This window comes from Hemicordylus capensis, chromosome 3, assembly GCF_027244095.1.
Source record: "Hemicordylus capensis ecotype Gifberg chromosome 3, rHemCap1.1.pri, whole genome shotgun sequence".
NCBI lineage: Eukaryota > Metazoa > Chordata > Lepidosauria > Squamata > Cordylidae > Hemicordylus > Hemicordylus capensis.
The window spans coordinates 157,822,276-157,843,955 of record NC_069659.1 but is presented as its reverse complement, the minus strand read 5'-3'; the positions used below and the strand labels follow the sequence as shown (position 1 = coordinate 157,843,955).

Sequence of the window (21,680 nt, the reverse complement as noted above, 5' to 3'; positions counted from 1 at the left end):
TCTACTGGAATAGTTCTGCCCCACCACTCGGATTCCAGTTCTAACCATTACACTGCTTTGGTTGTAAGTAAGCAAGATTACTTCTCCAGTTCTGAAATGACTGCTCAAGCCCGGTCATTATTTTAACAATTGACTAACACAGTGGCAGAGGCATATCTAGGGAAAATAGCACCTAGGGCAAACACTGAAATTGCGCCCCCTGTCCAACCATCTGACACCCATCTTTCAGATAACTTTACCATAATATCAGCTGAAAAATACAAGTCAAGCTCGTTAATCTTTTAATATTTCAAAAACTATTTAGCAGTGGACTTAGCCAGACCAAAAAAATGCTGGAAAACTACAAATTTCAGTATGTGGGGGCTCATGAAATACCCAAATACTATATGGAGATGTACTTTGAAAACTAAACAGAAGTGCCTGTCTAATTCTCTACTATGCATTGTAGCATCACCATTACATAAGTTTTAAAAATCAGTGGAGAATTTGACTTCTCCCAGATACTCTGTAAATAATTAAAGGATATGCAGAGTAAACTGTGTCACTGCTTGGAATATATTCTAGTCTTTCAGAAAGACAGTTAAAATGAGAGAAAGAGAGCAAGAAACTCCCAGTGGGCCTTAATATTAAGGGTTTCACACTGATTCAAAGACAAACTCACCATTAATAGCCATATTAGCAAGACATCACATTTAACTCACTTCTCACAAGAAGCAAAGTAAGAGCAAATGAATACAATCCTAGCTCTTAAGCGTCAGTTCAGTATTCACAAGCCCTGATTCTCTGTACATAGTGCCAATCTGAATATGTGTACAGTGTCTTATATTATATTATATTATTATTATTATTATTATTATTATTACCTGTAGCCCCTTTGGGGGGCTTCGTAAAGGCTGGGGGGGTTTGCAAAGATTCCCCCTCACCCCGCTGGCCTCTAGGGCCTCACAGGGACCATTTGAGCATGTGCAGTGGCCGTTTTTAAAAATAATCTTTTTTTTTTAAAGGCCACTGAAAACAAAATGGCCACCGCACATGCTCAAATGGCCTCTGCAAAGCCTGGCATGACCTAGAGCCTCACAGAGGCCATTTGAGCATGCACGGTGGCCATTTTTTTTGGCAGCCATTTAAAAAAAAAATTTACAAAATGGCGCCCCCTTCAAGTGGCGCCCGGGGCACGTGCCCTGCCTGCCCTACCCCTAGATATGCCCCTGCACAGTGGTACTGGAAGTAGAACACACCACATCATTCCGGGGTTATATTCATGAGCAGTGATGGAGCTTTAAATTTTACCCTTTGAACCAAAGCCGCTCATGCTATCAGACATGTACTCTTATAATGTGAGTTGTTTTTCAGTACCTGACAACATAGGGAGCTGTAGCTGAGTAAAAAAATGGGAGAATCCTGAGGTGTGCACCGAAGCACTTGTACATGCCCCAAACCACCTGGGCATGTGCAAATTTGTGGATTCCAGCCACACATTTCTTCTCCTTGGTGATTCCCGACAACCCAGGAAGAAATATACTTCCTTTGGCATTATTCAGAAGTATATTATAGGAGTGTGCAAGGAAAACAGTTATATTGTTCATTTCATTTTTGTTATTCACACACACACACACACACACACACACACACACACACAATTCATATGTACAATTTTTCATTGCATATCATGTTCTATTTGTGTCACAAAAGAAAATGGAATCAAACAAAATCCATTTGGTTCATTTTTAAAAAAATATGCCAACGCACACCCCTAGTATAGGATATGATTGATATGCTCCCAGGTTAAGGTACAGAATTACATTCAGAACCATCCTAAAAGACCTCACAGGGGGTGTTCACACATGTATATTTGTTGCTTTATAATTGCAACTTTACAAGATTACTGCCACACATGGGGAAAAGATCAAATACTGGAAGTTTGCTAATTACTGTATTATTTTTCCTCAATTAGAATGACATGAGCTCCATGCAGACATTATGTTGTACATGTTTTTGTGTGAATGACTGTACCTGCATTTATTTAAAAAGAGAATCTGGGGTGAGGCCTCTCAAATGTAGAGCTGAATTATGACATGCTGAGTCCCTAAGCCATGTCAAGCTTAAAAGGCACCCTAGCGTGTGTGTGTGATAAAAAGGACAATGATAATACGGGGGGGGGGAGCTTTATTTTTAATTGGCAAGATACAATGAAAAACTAATAATCTAACAGAAACAATTACCTTGCAAGAAGTCTATTTGCATTAGAAATAATACCTTTAGATGAAAATGCATTATGTAAAACTTGAAATTTAGTCATTTATTTGTAGAATGAGGCCCATCATAATGTGAGACCTAAGGTGTAGCTTACTTAGCTTATGTCTAAATCTGACACTGTTCAAATGCATGGTACAGAATTGAAAGCGTATTACTGTACCGGTGTTCAATGTAAGAGATCTCTCCCTGTGTACACTGTACACTCATTCTATGAATGTTCAATATGATATCTGAATAGGGCATACTTAACTTGTTGGTCAAATAGATTGGTCACCTCTGCTCTATAGTATCACATTTACTAATTGCAGTTGTTTTAAATTTTATGAATCTTATCCCACCACTAGGAAAAACTGTCATTAAACATTCATGTTGGAATCTCAAGCCAGGATGACTAAAAGTGTCATTGAAATGCATGACTAAAAATGTCATTGAAATGCTATCTGGGAAGCAAAAAGAAAGAAAACATCTTTCACCCTGCTTACCGACTCACGGCAGACAGAGCAGGGTCAGGGATAGCAGGGACATTCTCCTGTGCTTATACTCTCCCCGCCCACACCTGGTCACAGCAGAGTCTTACCAATCCACTAAGGAGCTTTGACTGGCATATCAAAAATGCACAGCTTGTTTCAGATTCTGTGAAGCCACCAGGCACTTTTTGGAACCATCCCAGCAATGCTTAATCTTCAGTTGCTTTCCACAACGTCTTTGATTTGCACTAATGAGCACATTTCCACCTGGTTTGAGTCCTAATAAAAAAAAAACCCAACAACTAATTTTCAAATACCTAACTAAAGATGGAAACAAAAAGTATATCTACAGTCGGTGGCAGAACACTTTTTCTGTGAACTAAAAAAAAGTATAAACACTCCTGTCATCCTAATATACAATAAATGGGCAGATTGCTGTAAAAGAAACCTTTCTTTGATTCACATTTTAAGGACAACAAGGGAAATCTATATTCTTAAAAAAGGGTATCCACAGGTTTTCAAGTTTTTGCAGGAGTGTGGGGGACTTTGTAAGGAGACCTGATGACAAATCATACAATATTGGATGACCGTGTAACATATTTAGCAGATAAAAAATTAGCAGGGAGCCAGAAGCAACCTACTGCTCTTCTTGGACTTCTTAATTAAAAGTGACATTCTTCACAATCCAGGAAGCTATGATAATATGCCTTATGAACCACTGAATGAGTGTTCTTGTATTTGCTTCCAAGGACAGCGGGATATAAAATGTATCATAAGAGATATGAATGTATTCTGATGCAGATCTTGGTAAATGTCACAGGACCTTTGGAGACATTTTTCATATGTTTCAACTCCAAACACAAGTGAGTGTTTTTTTCAAACTAAATAAGGATTGTTCAAACTTAGAAGCCCACTTCTAAATTTACTTGTTCTACCTTTTGACCCCACTTATGCACAGGACACTTCTTGAAAGTCTCCTCTTTGAGACCTGGGGGGCTGCTGTCATTCCCATCAGCCACCCCAAATCCTCTTAGCCACCAACTGGGCAAGTTTAATATGAGTAAAAATACCTTAATAATTTTCAAAAAGTATATCGACTGCAATAAGAATGAAAATGTGCTTATGACAGATGGAATTCTGATCAATGAGAAAGAATCCAAGAGGAAATAAATGAAAGTTCAGAAGATGAATAACTGATATGAACTGAACCCCCACCCAACCCTTTAGTAAATCAAAAATAAGCAAGCAAAGCAGTGGGTGGTTACAAATAATGAAGCTTAACAGCAAAGTAAGATTCAATATCCCCGAGTTAACAGTCAATCTGGGTAAAAGGGCTTTGCCCCACATTCTGGCCTCCTGACAGTTCCCTAAAATGAAGCTGGTACAGAGCTGCTAAGCATGCAAAGTTAAAATCTAACATGCTGAAATCTGGCTCTAGGCAAACCTCACCCCACCCCAGCACCAACCATCTGTTCTGCAGACAAGGATGCAGAGATGTAAGGATAAGTGTGAGGTTTTGTTGGTCGGGGCACCATTCCAACACATATTAGAAGAAGAATTAATGCCCCCAACCCCCTCCTAAACCCAGGCTCAGGGGAACATCATCTGGACAACACAGCAGCTGTTCTTCCCAGTGAGGTTTGTCTGTTGAAGCTGATGTGGGGAGCAATCACCTTTACAAATCCTTCATAGGTAATTGAGGCTTCTCTACTGGGGGTATTCAGAGCACTCATGTCTGGACCGATAGCAAGGAATGGGGTGGGGAGTAAGATGAAGATTTCACTTCCCTCAGGATACTATCATGCTTGGATCTTTGTCCCCCACGTAGGGGATATATCCCACAGTCTGACAAACATTGCTTTAAAGCTATGCATAATGCCAACCTATATATGTAAAATGCAACTTAGAGATGCTATTCTCACAATCAGTGGATAGTTGGCTAAGGGTGCTTAGCCCACTTCCCACAAATCGTGAGACTCACCAAGCTTGCAGCCGAGCCCGGTTTAGTCAAAGCATGTAACCCACTTAATTGCCCCTGCCTTAAGCCCAGGTTAGCAGAGCGAGCACTCTGCTAACCTGGGCTTTCTGATTGTGAGTTGCTGTGGGTACGGCTCCGCAATGCAGCAACTCACGAGTAGACCTCTGACTTGGAGGCTTAAAAGCAGCTTCCTGGATTGGGGTTATCTCCAGCATGCCTTGTGTGCTCGCACAGGGCATGCGGGAGCTTCCTGGTGCAGAGCGGCCCCCGATCCTCCCAGCCCCCGCCGGCTCCGTAACAGAGCCTGTAGTCGTGTGGGCGGCCGCTTTGGTCACTTGGAGCAGACTGCCTGCTTGTGTGCGGCTAAGCCAGCTCTCCCTGCTAACCCTCCCCAGGTGGCTCCCACTGATTGTGGGAACCACCTCAGAGTATCGAATAAATAAACCCCTTAATAATTTTCTCTTGCTTTGTTGTCTTGACTTCCCTAATAAATTCTCATGTTTCAACTTGGACAGGACCCTGAAATTTGCTTCAAATTTCATTTCAGGTGATAATGTAATGCCAATCATAGAAATGTGCAGAACCCCACTGAGAAATGTCATGTGTCCTAAAAAACTCATTTGACTTTGTAAGAAAATTCTCAAATGCTTCTGAATTTGCTTCCAATTTTACTTGTTCACATTTTGAGTGCCAAGAGAGTCATCACAAGGAAAGCAGCCCAAATACCTGCTGTTGTAGTGGTTTGCATGAGCTCTTCTTGATATGAGATGTTATGTGCTTGTGCTTGAGTTAGGATTCTTAACCCACATCGAGTCATGGTTTTTTGCACATGGGTAGAACTTCCTACTCCCAAGTAGTCCCATTGGTTGCATTGGGACTACTTTGGACCCCCAAATTTTGCAGGCCACAGAACTCACAATAGTTTAATATTTCACTCCAGGGGTGGGCAGTGGTGACTCCCACATCCCAAGCATGCCATCCTCTGTGACTGTACGACTCTCTGAGAATGTGAATTCTCATCTAAGAAAAATGAACACTTCAGATCCCACACTAATGAAGATCCATACTTCAACATCTCACTTTTCAGCATTTCAGCTGAAAGGACACACTGTGACTGACTTGAAAGCAATCTGGGAGCTGGTCAAGTGCATTCTACAGGCCAGTCACCCACGATCATCACATCTTTTGCTTGGTTTCTTGTCAGCTGTCATGGGCACAAAATTCCTGGGTGCACACAGTATCAATCTTTTATGTCCATCTAAGCAAAAGAGAGGTGACAGTGCTTCCCTTTGTGAATGTGGTATCATCTCTGTGGGTATGCCAGGGGAGTAACAGCAGGAGAGAAGGCATGCCCTCAACTCCTGCTGTAGGCTTCCAATGGCATCTGGTGGGCCACTGTGTGAAACTGGATGCTGGGCTAGATGGGCCTTGGGTCTGATCCAGCAGGGCTGTTCTTATGTTCTTATTGTGTCTCATGGTACCTACATGGGTCAACCTCTTGCTCAGGAGAGCTTCTGCCAGCTATACACTGGGGAAAATGTTATCCCTCACCACATTTCTCTGACAGTTGGTTCAGATGAAAATTGCCGTGCACATGCTTGAACATCAGAGCCGCAGCAAGAATGCTCCTCTCCTGATGTCACTGGTGTATGTGCCAATGCCACTAGCGGAGGGAGGCAAATGGCAGCCTGACGTCAGATGCGGGGGTGTGGTCTAGCTCCCAAATGGGGCTGTGCGGCCCTGTTCAGGAGTTAGATCGAGGCCAGTGCTACATTTGCAGAGCGGCCAGGCATAGCTCTCCCTGCCTTAAAGGGAAGGAGAGCTACTCCATGTGCTGCGAATGCAGTGCTGGCCACCTAACTCCCAAATGTGGCCGCACAGCCCCATTCAGTCTATCTAGAGCAGCATTATCTACTCTGACTGGCAGCAGCTCTCCAGGAGTTCAGGCAGGATTTGGATTCATCCCTCAGGGTTCATGATGATCTCCCCCCCCCTCTCAGTTTCAGACTGCAGGGGAGGGAGTTGCTTCATTCACTGCCTACTCCTGTTGAACTAAACTTCTCTTGGTCTGCTGAACTAAACGTCTCTTGGTCTGGCCTCTCACTGGAGGATCTACACCCACTTCACCTCTGTGCAGTGGGTGAACAATAGACTGATTGTAGACCCCCATTTTTGCTTGTCATATAACCCACTATCTTTGTACCTTCACTGGCAGATGAGTGAGGTTCAGCAGACTGTTCAGTGCCACACATCTCACTTCATCATCTTGCTCTCTCCACCTGGGGCCAAGCTTCAACCCCACCCCTTTCTGGGAAGTACCTCACTAGGAGAAATGGGGAAAGACCAGAGGGGTACTGCAGATGCTACGCTTACTGAAGATGACATGTTGTGGTTGCTGTTTCTGGCTAAAATCCCTGCTTTTGCAAGGCAGATGATGTTTCTAAATGCTTTACTGGTTCCAAACACTGGAAGATTGGGATGGGGTGAAATCAGATTAAAAAGGGTAATAAGGGTAGAGGAATGCAGAAAGATTTATTAATCAAAATAAGCAATACAATATTAACTAATAAGACTAATTTGAATTTCACAAAAAGGCATTTTAGCTTGAATTCCGAATTAAAATCCACTAAATTCTGGCCAGAGAAAGGGTCTTAGAGATCAGCTTTATACTTTCAAGAGAACAAGGAGGGAAGGGAAAAAGAGAATTTGGAACATAGGCTGGTTAGTATACCTGAATACTTCAGGTGGGGTGTCTGTCACTCTTGATGCTCAGCTGGTGCTGAGGGACCCCTCCGCTGGAACAGGCAGAAATATGGAGTGCAGAGGCAAGTGTGCCATTTGTGAGCCAGGAAGCCAGAAAAAGTCTAAAGGTGTTCTGATCTCAAAATACCAGTTCCCTGAAGTAACCAAACATGGTGCACAGGTTGGACCTGGACACAGGTCCATACTGGAGGCTGGAAGTGGAATGGGCACAAGGGACAAGGCATGGGCAGATGGAATAGCCAATGCCAAGAACAAGTACACACAGGTTCCAGGAGAAATGCACATGGCTTGATGGGGTTTGGGATACCGATAGGCAGAAACCTGCCCTTGGGCCATACATGGACCGCACCTCTTTGCTGATGAGGGTGACATCCATGGGGGACAAAATAATACATGTTGTCCTATTCAATCCTAGGTGGGTGTGCTCTAGGAACACAATGGATGTAATGGTTTGAGCAAACTGGACTTAAGGGTGAATGAACAGACTTAAAATTAATCTGTTCTCCGGAACGATTCTCCAGTTGCAAGATGAGAATTTCTTTAGAGGCTAACAACCTGTTCCTGCCAACCTACATCAGCCCATTAGCGCTGCTGATTTTTGGGGAGGAGTGAGACAGCTTTATCTGTGTTTCTGTAGAGGCAGTTAGCACTGCCAATGCCAAACAATGTATGTTTTAACTATTCCTTAGGAAATAGTTAGTTTAACTCGCATCTGTCCAGCCAAGCAACCTCTTTTGTGTATTTACACAAAAAGCATCTATGAGGAGCACCGTCTAGTCATGTGTTTATTTATTTTTTTTAACCTGGGGATTGCTACCCCAAGCTGCTCATGCCAAGCGACTGACTTGAGTGTTTGCCATATACGGGAGGTTGAAGGGAAGTCACATTCCCATGAGTCCCTACCAAGATGGAGTCTGCAAGCCTGCAGATCCAAAAGTACAGAGCGACGTGCTTCTTGTAGACCCCAAACAGGCTGCTATATTAATCGGGGGGAGGGAGAATATTTGAAGGTTTTTGCCATGTCAATTTGAATGCAGCTGCGGAGGGCAAATTGACATATTACTTGTAATTGTCACTGAGAAGTTCATCATGCTAGCAATCCACAGATAGTTTATGTGCCTTCACTGCATTCATTAGTACAAATGTTTGCTGTGTTTACACACCAGAATCTCTGTATCCAGGACTATGGGATTCTGTTTGTTTGTTTGTTTATTCTTTATATTTTTATACCACCCTTCATCCTAAGACTCCAGGGTGGTGAAAAACAAGTTAAAAACAAACTTTAAAAAAAAAACACAACAAAAATATCCTCAATAAAATAGGCACAAATGTATGCTGTGAGAACGAAGAACTCCGGGCCAACTTGGAACTTCAGGACATTGCGCCAGCATCCTTGCAGACATGGGGATGTAGTCTCCCAGGCAGTGCTGCTGATCAACAAGACAGGAGATGTGGGGTATAGTCCATGGTACGTCAGGACAATGTGTCCCATGGTCCTACAACCTGAAAGGGAGCAGAGGGCAACCCCCTGGCCAAAAGCCTAGATTAAAAGGGCAGTCTTCAATCTCTTACAAAAAATTGGGAGAGAAGGAATCATGCAGATCTCAATCAAGAACAAATTCTTTAGCCTGGGGAGAATAACTGAGAAGACAGCTGAACTTCAGCCAGTGTCAGTATGTGGAGCAGAACCCTCCCAGCTGACCTAGTCAGATTGGGTAGATTCAGCTGGGAGTAGCCAGTCTTTAAGGTACCTGGTGCCCAATCCATTTAGGGCTTTGCCAGTAATAACCAGCACCTTAAATTGTATCTGGAAACAGACAGGCAGACAGACAAGCTCCAGAAATTAATCTGGCAGTCACATTCTGCACCATCTGTAGTTTCTGAATACTGTTCAAGGGCAGCCCTATGTAGAGTATATTGCAATAATCCAAATACAATGTGACTAAGGCATGGATTATGTAGGTCAGGTCAGTCTACTCAAGGCACAGCTGGTGCACTAGCAAAACTGAGCAAAGGCAATTGTAGCCATTCCAACCACCTGATTGTCTAGGAGGAGCACAAGATCCAGGAAGACCCCCCACCTTGTGAATCTGCTTCTTCAGAAGGATTGCAAACACATCTAAAACAGTCTGAACTCCCCTACCCCCTCAGGCCTTCTACTAACCACCATCATCTCTGTCTTGTCAGGGTTAAGTATCAGCTTGTTTGCTCACATCCAACCCAAAATGTCTTCCAAACCTTGGCTCAGAACCTCCCACACCTCCCTAGATCAGATGACATAGTGAGATAGAGATAGGTGTCATCTGCATCTTGCTGACACTACAGCCAAAATCTCCTCCAGTTGTTTCATGTAGACATTAAACAACAAGAGGGACAAGACTAAATTGTGTGGGAGCCCACACACCAGTAGTCATGTGGCCAAGCAAAAGATCCACAATGACACTCTCTTGACCTGACCCTCCAACTAGAATCAAAACAGAGCCAAGACTGACCAACTCAGCCCACAAAACTGATTGCCCATTCTCACTGCTCATGAGAAAGGGCTCACTGCTTGTCATCCAAGACTCTCTGCAGCTGGACCACAACAACATGCTCTATCACCTTGCCCAAAAAGGGGAGTTTAGAAACTAGTAGATAGTTATTCAAGTTGAGGGAGGGATTTTTCAATATATGTCTAATGATGGTCGCTTTCCAAACAGATAGAAATTGTGCAAATGCTGACTCCATCTAGAGTAACACACATGATAGACTTTCCCCAAAGGTAGACATGTACATTCCTTGCAGCAAGAAATACAACATGTCCTCTGGCATATTACAAGCTAACAAAGGCATTGTGGCATAAGCTCTGATAGACTAGCACTTCCAACACATGCATGGAAGAGTAAAGGCTTTCTGTTGCATTGAGAACTGTTTCCTGTCAAACTTCTACTGTATTCAGGTTTCATGCAGATGCTGGTAAATTTAAACAGGTCTATTAAAAACTATTATTTACACCTCCTTCAGAAATGCATTTAATGCATGCCTGCAGCAATCCTTCTCCTAATTCAAGGAAAGAAATGGAAAGAGGAATTTGGAGGCCAGGCTGTACTTTATACAATACAGCAGGCTTTTGGCAGTAACCATGGGCAGGACATGTAAATTGGCTCTAATGCAATATTTTCATTTGTTTAAAACATTTTCTTTTAGCAGTGTTCTGTTTGCTGATTCTAAACATCTTACTTGGAATTAAATCTCAGTATCAATGGGGCTGACATCCAAAGATGTGTGCTTAGGATTGCAGCCTTAATATACAGCAGATGTTAGGGTGAATTGCACATTAAACTGCCAAATGTGAGATACCACTGTTTCATTTGCTAAAGGGCATTTAAGAAATTTGTTTTAACAGCTTTCCCGCTTTACTTCTAAAAATAAATTGTTTCACATATCCTTTGTGAATGGAAATGTTCAATGGAAACTAATATTTTACAGGATTTTGGTGGCTTACAGAGCAATGTGATAGTGATAAACTTTATCAGTTTTAGGCTGACTCTAGTTATGTTTTAGTAGCTGTTCTTAACTACAAGGAAATATAATCACTTACATGATGCAAGTCAAGTGTCCTCTGCTTATTCTAAAACCCTGGAAATAGTGTACATCAACAGGGAGTCATCTGAAGACTCCCTTTGTATATAAGCAGATTATGAAATTTAGGCCGCTTTTGCACATAACATGAAACCAAAGGTGAATGGGTCTCCGGTTTCAATTTGTGTACATCTGAAAGTGGGCAACTGCAGTTCTGACAAAAAATGGACCTGTGGTTTCCCTCCACATACTGTGATTTGTACCTTCAGTTTGTAGTAAGTTTCACCACTTGGACCTCTGGTTTAGTGGTGTCAGCATTTTGTCCTAATGAGGTACCGCAGTCTGGCTCCTCCCTCGCTCTGGCTGTTATTGGCTGCTGGTGCTGTCCTTCAGTCAAGAAGGAAGTGCAGGCAGCCAGTTCCCATGCGAGAGTGAGGGGAGGGGAGGGGAGAATTCAAGAGAATATGGGAGAACACAGAAGAAATGGGATGGGAGAGTGGGGGGAGTGGGGAGCGGAACTGCAGGTCAATTGGATCCACAGTTCTGTGTTACATGAATGAATGAATTTTATTTACAGTCTTTGACCAAAGATTACAAAACAGTTAACAAGAAAGAAAAAAAGAACAAACTTTCCATAAAAATCGAGACTTTAGATAAAAGACCAATTGGTCACTAAAAACCAAATATAAGTACATATATATAACATCCCAAGAACCACATAAATGCTATTCCTTTAAGGTTTGTAATCTAGAACAACATAACAGAACTTGGCTACTACAACAGAAGTTGATGTATCCTTATCATCTAATAAGTGCATTACCACAAGATCATCGGCTTTTCCCGTCAGGTCTTTTAATAATGGACCAATTAATTGATGCCTTATATCCTGATAAATTGGGCACTTCAAAAAGATATGGGCCATAGTTTCAACTGCCTGACCACAAGGGCATTTCCGTTCTTCATAAGGTAATGTTGCGTATTTCCCATAAAGTAAAGCCGATGGGAAAACGTTGAACCTGACCCTAGAAAAGGCCCATCGAAATTTACTTAAGGTGATCATAAATAAATACAATGCTGGAACAAGATCCACCTTAGTATAAAGTGATTTACAGAAAAGTGTTATACTGGCCTTCTCGTTTTGTAAATCTATATCGACCAATCTCTGTCTCACCATTCTACAGGCTGCGCTTTCACCGGCCTCCAGCAGTAGGGGAGGTGATAATCTACTTTGGCAAAGTTTATCTGTTATTTTTCTACACCAGGATGCTTGTGGCTCTATCGACAGAAACTTAGGGATTAGTCCTGTCGGGTAAAGATGGAGTTTATTTCAATAAGATATTATTATTAGTTGTCCCCTGGATTCCAATTGAAGTAAACCCACCTGCAGAGTGTGTTACATGCAAATGTGTTATGATCCAAGCCATCCAGAGGCCCATTGGGCATGTGCGGCGGCCTCCACAACAGAGGGCAGGCCTGGAATGGGCTGAAGACCACCCAAACCAGGTGATGTGTACATAAATGGAGGCCAGTGGGGGGGACTTCTCGAGACACCCCCATGGCCAAATCTAAGCCCCTGGACTGGGTGCCAGTAAGTAAAATTTAATTTTTTAAAGTTGTATTTAATTAACTAGCATGACTTAATGAACTGAACTGAATTAATGAACTGAACTTGTGGAGGGGTGTCCAGGCGGGGGGGGGACGGGACTGAACATGCCCAGTCCAGTTCGAGTCCAATTCAGACTTGAACAGAACTGGACAACACAGTTTTGTGCACACCCCTAAGGTGCAATCCCTTAGGTTTCCCCTCTGTTTTCACCCCTGCTTGACTGAGCACATGTCCATGTCTTGCCATTCTTTTCCCCTCAAAAAGGTAAAGAGGTAGAGATCACGTGAGACAGAAATCAGCATGGAGTGCCTAGTTCATCCATACCAACAATTGTCTGGTGGAATGGGGAAGGTGTGTGACTTGTCCATCATGGAAATGATGTCCCAATTCTTTCTTTAGGAACACATTCTCCTCGTTCCCCCAGAATCCATCTGCTTCATTCTCCCAGAATTATGTACAGCTCCATACGGTTTGTTATGAAATGTGGCAGTCCTGTTTTGAAACAGAGCATTAAATATGTTCGCTTGAGGGTGAGAAACAGAACAAAATTTGTCTTGATCCTGATAATACATCATGTCATGCAGTCACTATGTCAGAAGCATTTCATCACTGTATAAGGAGAAAAATAACAACAGATGAATGCATCAGTCTCCTGCCTAGAAACCTGAAGACTTCCTTAAACATCATTGTTGGAATTACTGTTGAAGTCTAACTGTGTGCTATAGGAGAAGGCTGCTGAGAGCTAGGAGTCCTATAGACTGAATTCCAGCAATGTTAACAGTATCTTCGTGAGAAAATAAACCTAATCTGAAAGACAAATTAACTCTTGAAACAGATCTCACCTTACCATATTACACTTGAGAGGTGAATACATTTTGTCTGGTGATGAAGTCAAGACATCTGTTTCGGCATCAAGTAGCAAAGATTTGGTAATCCTAGGAGTTAAGATTGCATTAAGAAGCTATGTTGGTATTGTTTGCTTCACCGTTCACAGGTAATTATTTCTTTAGTTTCATACTACTAGATGTTAAAACTAATCATGGTGGCACACCGAATGACACATGTGACTAAAAATTACATGTGACTAAAAGTTAGGTAAGTGGTGAAAATAAAGTTAGGTAAGTGGCGAAATGATTCAGTGAATCCTACTGAAACCTGCCAAGGAAAGACAAACTTCTTCCTCTCTACATCTCCTACAAATATTGACAGCCCACATATCAACACAAGTTTTCAAAGCAATTTACATAGAAAAATAAATAATATTAATATTATAATAGCACTACTACGAGAGTCCCCATAAAGCACAGGGAGAAAATTAAGCAAAAGTCCAGTTGCTGTGGCACTGTCAGAGCTACCTTCCCTTGTTTTGTAAGTGAATGAAACATTAATGCTTATGCACCTCAGGCCTGAGCTACACATTATAGGAAATACCAGTCTGCTTTCTAAATCAAAAGCCCACATCTCCTTCACTGCCTTCCTCCAGTAACATCTAGTAATAGGAAAGATGTAATGTGACACCATTATGATGTGAGTTTTGCCATTCCTACAAGTAGTGTAATGATGGGGAGAAATTTAGAATGGGGAGCACTAAGAATATGTGAAAGCCTCACTCCGTTACAAATAGTGCCCCGTCCCATCTGCTCCCAGCCTAGCTGATAATGGAGTTCACTCATCCCAGTGTTACCGAGCCCCCAAACTAATCACTCCCTTTCCAACTTACCGTCGAGAATGGGGAAGGGTAACCAGTGGGAACTCACCAAAGATCCTTTTATTTAAATGGAAATGGAGCCCCCAAGTTTTCTCCGGATCATATTTTCCTGCTGGGGAGCATGGAATTGTAGTTTCCTCAGCCTATCAAATATGCTCAGGAACTGCATTTCCAGTAAATGATGAGGTTCCTATCATTAGCAAGCCCTCCCTGGTGCTTTTTACCCCTTCCTGCTTTGGAAAAGGGTTTTTTTTTCCCCTTAGGAAGGGGGTGACTTAGTGTGGAATGAGAAGGACGCTTTTCCCTCTTCTTTCCCCTCCAAGCTCTCAGAAAGACTCAGAAATAATTGAGCTATTTTTAGAATGCCAGGAAACCTTTAAAACCTTTTAAAAAGTGAACAGTTTCTGAATCAAGCCAAGGGAATTCACCCATCACTGTCTGCAAGTGGCAGCAAATGAAGTGGCATGGAGGTGGGCAGAGAAACTCAACAGAGTGGCATACATTTGGTATTACTAGATGTTACAGAGAAAGGCAGGAGACAAGATATGGGGCTGTGGGTTTCAAGTGCAGTTGTCAAACATCTCCCCTAATGTCTAGTTCCTACTTACCCCTAAAGTTTAAAAGATTATCAAAACAGAGTACAGACAGAGTTGGGATCAGAGTTCAGAAATGTATTGTATAGCCAGCATCAGTAGGCATGACTCATTTACTGGACCTTCGCTTCAACCACTGCATGCTGGAATGGTAGTAAAAAAATGATCGTCAACCTTAAAATGATCTTCAACCATGAGGGATTCAGTGTGGCAATGGGAGCTCTTTAATGAAGCAAGGGAGACAGTGGTTCCAGGCATAGGCATGAGGAAGAGTTCAAGGGGGTGGCACAGGGGTGTAGCTACAACTGAACGGGGGGGGCAATATTCCTGGACCTCTGAGGGAGAGGTCTGCTGGGTGACAGCTTGCTCTTTGTTCTCAGGGGGTGGGGCAGGGGCCTGTCTTCGGTGTTTTTTTTTTTTTTGTCCAAGGGCCCACTCCAAACTTGCTAGGTCTCTGGGGTGGCAAGCACCCACCCCCCATCATGGGTGCCACTTCACTCCCCTATCTGCTGCCTGTTGCCACTGCCTTTCTGTTGGAGGGAAGGGTTTTATGCAGCAGAGGATGCATGTGTGAGGAGAGAGCGGCTCATTAAGAGTACCCGGAGATCAGTGCTTAAGGTTCAAAAGATTTATTATGGAAATTACAATACATAATGGGGGGGGGGAATCTGTGTCCTACATCTAGCTACCTCATGGTGTTTTGGGGGGGGCAGGGGGAGAAAGAAACAGGAAGGAAGTCACCTGAGAATATCAGTCTACCTGTCAGGTGGGCTCAGAGCAGAGCCAACAAACGGAACCAAGAGAGATCCCCTTACTCAATACCTCTACTCCAATAGCCCCTAGTGGTCAGTAGGATAAACAGGCACAGAGAGCTGATGCTTGAGAGGTCACATCTCAAACACTTTCCTCACCCCATTGAGGCATGCCATTCATCTCCCCCTCCCCACTCCACTGGGGCTTGCATCTTCATCCCCCTCTTCTTTACCAATATGAGTTAGGGACACCTGTGCCACCACTGCCTGACTTGGTAGTTTAATCTAAAAGTGACTTCATGCTGCTGCTGCTCCCTCAACAGCATTGCCTGAGAAGGCTGAGCATCCATCTATCTGTAAATTGAGGGAGGTGCCATATTGCCCTTCACCTCAGGCAGCGAAATGTCTGCAGGTTGAACAAGATGGATTTTCTACAAGGAGTCTCAAATAGCGGGATTGTAACAGCAGGCATTTTGTATGGTCTTATCAAGCATCCTTCAGAGCTCTTGGTGCAGGGAACCCAATGGGGAAACTTACCTGGGAGCCTGTGTGGTATCCTTTTCCAGAACAGAAAGCATTCAGGAAGTAGCAAGAAAAACTGAAAAAAAAAAAAAAAGGAGGTGGCAGCTTGAGCCCTAAAAGGTGCTGGAGAGCATGACCGCCTTGCAGGTGAAGCCCTAAATTAGTCACAAGCAGGAAAAGAAAAATAACTGTTGGGGAAGGGAGAGGGGTCAGATGGGGTTATACTGTTTGCATGATGTGTGGAATAAGAGGGGATAAGGTGAAGAGGAAAAGAGAAAGGTTTGGGAGACTTTCTGAGAATGGTAGAAGCCTTGGAATTGTCCTGAAGGGACTTGAAGCCTCACCTTTTGTCAGCAAGAGGAAATGAAAACAGCAGTGGATGTGTCCCACAAGCCCCACTTATTGTCTCATTCAAGGCCAAAACAGGGGGAAAGTGATGAGAAGGTGAAAAGAGATGGGATTCTCCCTCAGTAGAAACTTCACGAGGCAACCTGTTACAACTGGAGAGGGGTTGTAACTCAGTGGTTGAGCATATGCATGGGTTCAATTCCCAACATCTCCACTTATAAAGACAGGAACATAGGAAGCTGCCTTAGACTGAGTCAGACGATTGATCCATCTAGCTCAGTATTATCTACCCTGATTGGATTCTTTCCCTGCCCTAACTGGAGATACCAGGGACCGGATCTGTGACCTTCTGCATGCAAAGCAGATGCTCTACTGCTGAGCTATGGCCCCATCCCCCCAAAGGGGAACTCCACTTCAGAGAAAGGATGCAGTACAAGATCATGGGAAGCTGCCTTCTACTGAGTCAGACCTTTGGTTTATCTAGCTCAGCACTGTCTACTTTTAGAGGGCAGCAACTCTCCATGGTTTTAGGCCAGACTTTTTCACAGCCCTATCTTGAAATGTTAAGGACTGAAATGTTGGGGACCTTGGCCTTCTGCATGCTAAGCAAATGCTATACTGAGAACATAAGAAAATCCCTGATGGATCAGGCTCAAGGCCCATCTAGTCCAGCACCCTGTTTCACACAGTGGCCCACCAGATGCCTCTGGGAAGTCCACAGGCAAGAACTGAGGGCATGCACTCTCCCTTACTTCCCTGAAACTGGTATTTAAAGGCATCTTGCCTCTGAGGTTGGAGGTAGCCTATTGCCATGCCCTCGCTCGTGGACAGTAAAGAGGAGTGGGAGGCAGGCAACCCTCCAGCAGGTGGAAAGGCACCTGATGGGGAGCAGTCTGATGTCGGGCCTCAGGAGCAAGTTTGTTTGTTTGTTCATTTGTTTGTTTGAGATGGGCCAGAGTGAAGATTCATTACAAGAAGGTCCTTCAGGATCAGAGGACCCTGGGGTTGAAAAGTCGGACCCTGAGCTGGGGGGGGGTGAACGACCCTTAACTCCTCAGGAACGTAGGCAGGAGAAGCAGCGACAGCAAGTGCAGGCACTTTGGGAAAGCCAGCACCTCCTCGGGAGGCAGCAAGAAAGATGCTGAATCTCTAGCAACTGGCTGGGGGAGGAGAACAATTAAGATCAAGGACTATAAATCAGGTGGTCTGTCTAGGTGGTCTACCATTGGTCTATCTAGCTCAGTATTATCTACACAGACTGGCAGCAGTTTCTTCAAGGTTTCAGGCATGACTCCCTATCTTGGAGAAGCCAAGGAGGTAACTTGAAAACTTTTGCTCTTCCAAGAGCGGCTCCATCCCCTGAGAGGAATATCTTACAGTGCTCACATGTGGTCTCCCATTCAAATGCAAACAAGGTGGACCCTGCTTAGCTAATGGGATAAGTCATGCTTGCTACCACAAGACCAGCTCTCCTCTCTTGGCCTCTGAACATTGGGTTGCTTGTGTTCACCAATTCAGATATTATAAAATTCTGTAAGATGTAAAACCAATACAGCCATGTAGAATAATCACAATACTGCAGAACCAGGTGGATTAAATTTGCAGAAATACACAGTTGCAGTGTGAATAATATGACTATGTTGCACACATCTGAGATCTGGGCTTAAATCTTACAGATCTGACATTGGCAAGATAACCCTCTGAACAATCAGGAATAAAAAATGCAAAGTTGATTAAGCACAGCAATTTAGGAGGAAGATTTAAGAATGACTAGAGGGAAATTTTATAAGACAGTGCACAATATATAAAATGTATGATTAAAATGTATGATGCAGAGATTCAACAGAGTATAATGCATGGCAGTGGGGTGTTTGTGTGAAATATAGCTCTCTCAGAAATATATCTCCAATCCTACATGAGGCATGCTTTTATTTTAGAAATCTCTCAAAAAAGAGCACATTAAAATGTGCTTTAAAAGAGAATGACACACAAAGGTTCCCTTTGATATTGGCGCAAATCACACATCAAAAATGTGGCTATTAATGTGATGATAAAATGGAAACATTGGAGATATGGACTGCAGAAAAAGAGGGTCATTCATTTCTAGCAAATGTGGCTGACTCATGACTTGATGTAAGCTTCATTGTTTGAAGGCTTGCTAAGAGCTGAAGTTAAAATAAAAAAGAAAGAAAAACTGGGTAAAAAATAGAGCTACTTCAAGCTGTAAGGAATGTTGGTATTTAATGGTGTGTATAAGAGCAACAGGTTCTTTTAAAGGGTTGGAAAAACAGTTGCTTCTTCTAACACTCACTAATGTTGAAGCATTAAAAAAAGCTCATCATCTTGATTCAAACAAGCCTTGATGTTTTTTGGGAAGGAAAAATATACTCTTGGGGCACTTTTCCAAATTTTTACTTTCATGGAAGAATTTGTACACTGGCACATCTGCATGAAATCTTTGTCCCTCTCTAAGCATTTCAAGAGTTACTGAACATTCTACACATCTTAACAACCCATATAACCCCCCAAGGGGTTTTCCTCCCACCTCCCAAAAAGCTTTTCCTCTGCCTGCCCCCCTTTGTGAGACACAGGCAATTGCTCCACAAAAAGTGAACCCTACAACATACCCCAAACTACCTGATACTGCATGTGGGAAAAGACTATTGATAGTGGTGGACAAACGGCTTTAGAGGACTGAGCTTGCTATGGAGGGACCTCCCAAATGTTACCAAGTAATCCAGGGTTCTCTGAAACAAAGTATGAACACCACTACTTTAGGTCATATTTACAGTACAAACTTATCTCATTTTTTTACTAGTTTCATTGTGATAGCAGTGAAAGAGCTTGTGAATTGTCTCCCATCCCCTTCACAAAACTACAGATCCCAAGGTTCACTGGGTATGAGGGCTTGACCAATCTAGGCCTTCTGTACAGATATGCTTTCACTGTCATTTACAGCAGCCCCTACAGAAGAAAAAGCAGACTTGCAGCATCTATGTGGGCTGGTTCTTAAGCTACAGTAGCAGTGAGATTGCCACGCCCATGCAGGCACATCCAACTCCACTCCAATGACTTTAAACTGGATACATTGTGTGGGAAGGACATATGACACTGTGTCAGTTTAGGGAGTTTTCATCTCCCCACCCTGAAACTAACTCAAGGCAGATGTACAAGAGAGCACACATCCTGAGGTCTTTCCTAGCAGTGTTCCCTCTAACAGGGATTCCTAGAGGTTGTTGACTGCAACTCCCATAATTCCCAAGTGAAAGCCATTGCAGCTGGGGATTCTGGGAGTCGTAGTCAACAACATCTGGGAATCCCTGTTAGATTGAAGACCGTTTCCTAGACATCCCATGTCTTTGTGGCCCATTCCTTTACTGTGTGACGGGGGCATCTTTTGTCCAAACCACTGCTTTACATGCAGTCTTAATGCTAGAGTAAACTAGCATTTGGACTGCCCGCCTATATGATAAAGGAACATGCTGGGAGAATTTGGGGGACATTCCTAAGAGATCCAAGGAAGACATCAGGATATGTGTATTCTTGGCATGTTCCCCTTTTAATTACACAGGCTGGTAGGAAAGGAAAAATATTGTGTGAATTGGTTGTTACCATCCAAGTCAGTGTGCTCCTCCTAGACTGCTGTGTTGCATATGGATCAGCTTTCCAAAGGGCATGGAAAGAAGCTTTGGAACTGGGTTCTACCAAGTCCTGGTTCATATTAAAACCTACTTCCAAGGAAAACTATTAGAAGATCTGGGTGGAAAGAAAGGGTGGATACTGATGGGGTCAGCAGAAGAGTAGAAGAGGGAAGTGGAAAAGTATAAATTTTTGAAAGGAAAACTTAAAACTGGTGATATATAAAACCAGTGAGATATACACCAGCTAGAGATGTATATATCAGGCAGTATCTATCTATCTATCTATCTATCTATCTATCTATCTATTGCAGTTATACACCGCCCCATCCAAATGGCTCTGGGCGGTGCACACCAATAAAAATAAAACCCACAAATCAATCCTTTTAAAAACAATCATTGAAATTTAAAACAGCATAAAACCTGTTTAAAAACTACCATTACAGAACAATTTAAAAACAGCATAAAACAATTAACATATAAACCATTAACATATAACCATTAACATATAAACAAACAAACAAACAAACAAAACCTAAGATGGAGTGACACATCCCAGTTTAAGGATGTGTAAAAGGAAAGAAGAATGGAAGAATGGAAGAATGGAAAACACGTGGAGAACAGGAAGCTATCGAAGAAGCTGAGGATGACTCCCTGTTTGAACTTTAACCATTCACAACACTGCAACATCTCCTACGCTATTTCCCTTGTAGTGATCATTATATGCATTTGTGCTACTTGTGCTACTTACAATCAATCACTCTACGCATTTCTGAAAAGGCAAAAAGTTCTCCCTGCCTTAATCAATGACGTACAGTTAACGCTTTGCAAAGATCGGGAACGAGGCAGGTCGGCATTTTTAAAAGCTTCCCTGCTGTGCTTCACATCCTTTTGGCAGAAATAAAGTGGATGAAGCAGTTCCTGTTTTCTTTCTTCAAAAGACTAAGGTATTTAATGTAACCTGAATGTGTCTTTCGACCTTGTCAAATTGTAACCTCCATAACATAAATAGAGAGGTTTGTTTTAGGCCACCTTCATACATAATGGCAAACAGCAGGTCCAATGGACCCGCAGTTGACCCCCATCATGCTTCCCGCGCTACCAGAAGATCCTGATATGTAGCCCACAGACTGCAAGCAGGGAGGAACTGGCTGTGTGGCCTTCCTCCTTCACATGAAGGAGGAAGCCAATCAAGGTGAGAGGGAGGAGCTTCCTATCCTCAACTCCAGTTTTACACAGCGGCAGAATCCAGATGGCACAATGCCACTTCTGGACACCAGGTTTTGGCATTGAAACTCAATTGGAATCCAAGGTTCAAATTCAGGTTTGGGGTACAAAACCTCAGGTGGGTTTGTTGATGAAACCACACGTTCACACATTTGGATGACCACTAGGGATGTGCATAAAACCGGTTCTCCCGGTTCGGTTCGGGTCCGAACCGGGTCCGGACCGGACCGGGGTGGTTCGGTTTTGGTTTTGCCAGACCAC

At 43.1% G+C, this 21,680-nt stretch overlaps 1 long non-coding RNA gene across 7 annotated transcripts in view; it reads right to left on the bottom strand.

Annotated features, from left to right (window-relative positions):
- The window catches only part of LOC128351001 (uncharacterized), a 161,081-nt gene that overhangs the window by 33,663 nt on the left and 105,738 nt on the right, over positions 1-21,680 (bottom strand). For 4 of the 7 annotated variants that reach the window (XR_008319544.1, XR_008319545.1, XR_008319546.1 and 1 more), the window contains 4 exons: positions 19,192-19,301; positions 16,222-16,282; positions 13,479-13,566; positions 11,574-13,240 (listed from right to left, as the gene is read on the bottom strand). This is a non-coding gene — a long non-coding RNA (uncharacterized LOC128351001). Of the gene's footprint in view, positions 1-11,573; positions 13,241-13,478; positions 13,567-14,947; positions 15,076-16,221; positions 16,283-19,191; positions 21,670-21,680 lie in introns of those variants that run through there. The other 3 variants (XR_008319542.1, XR_008319547.1, XR_008319548.1) reach the window with 2 other exon arrangements.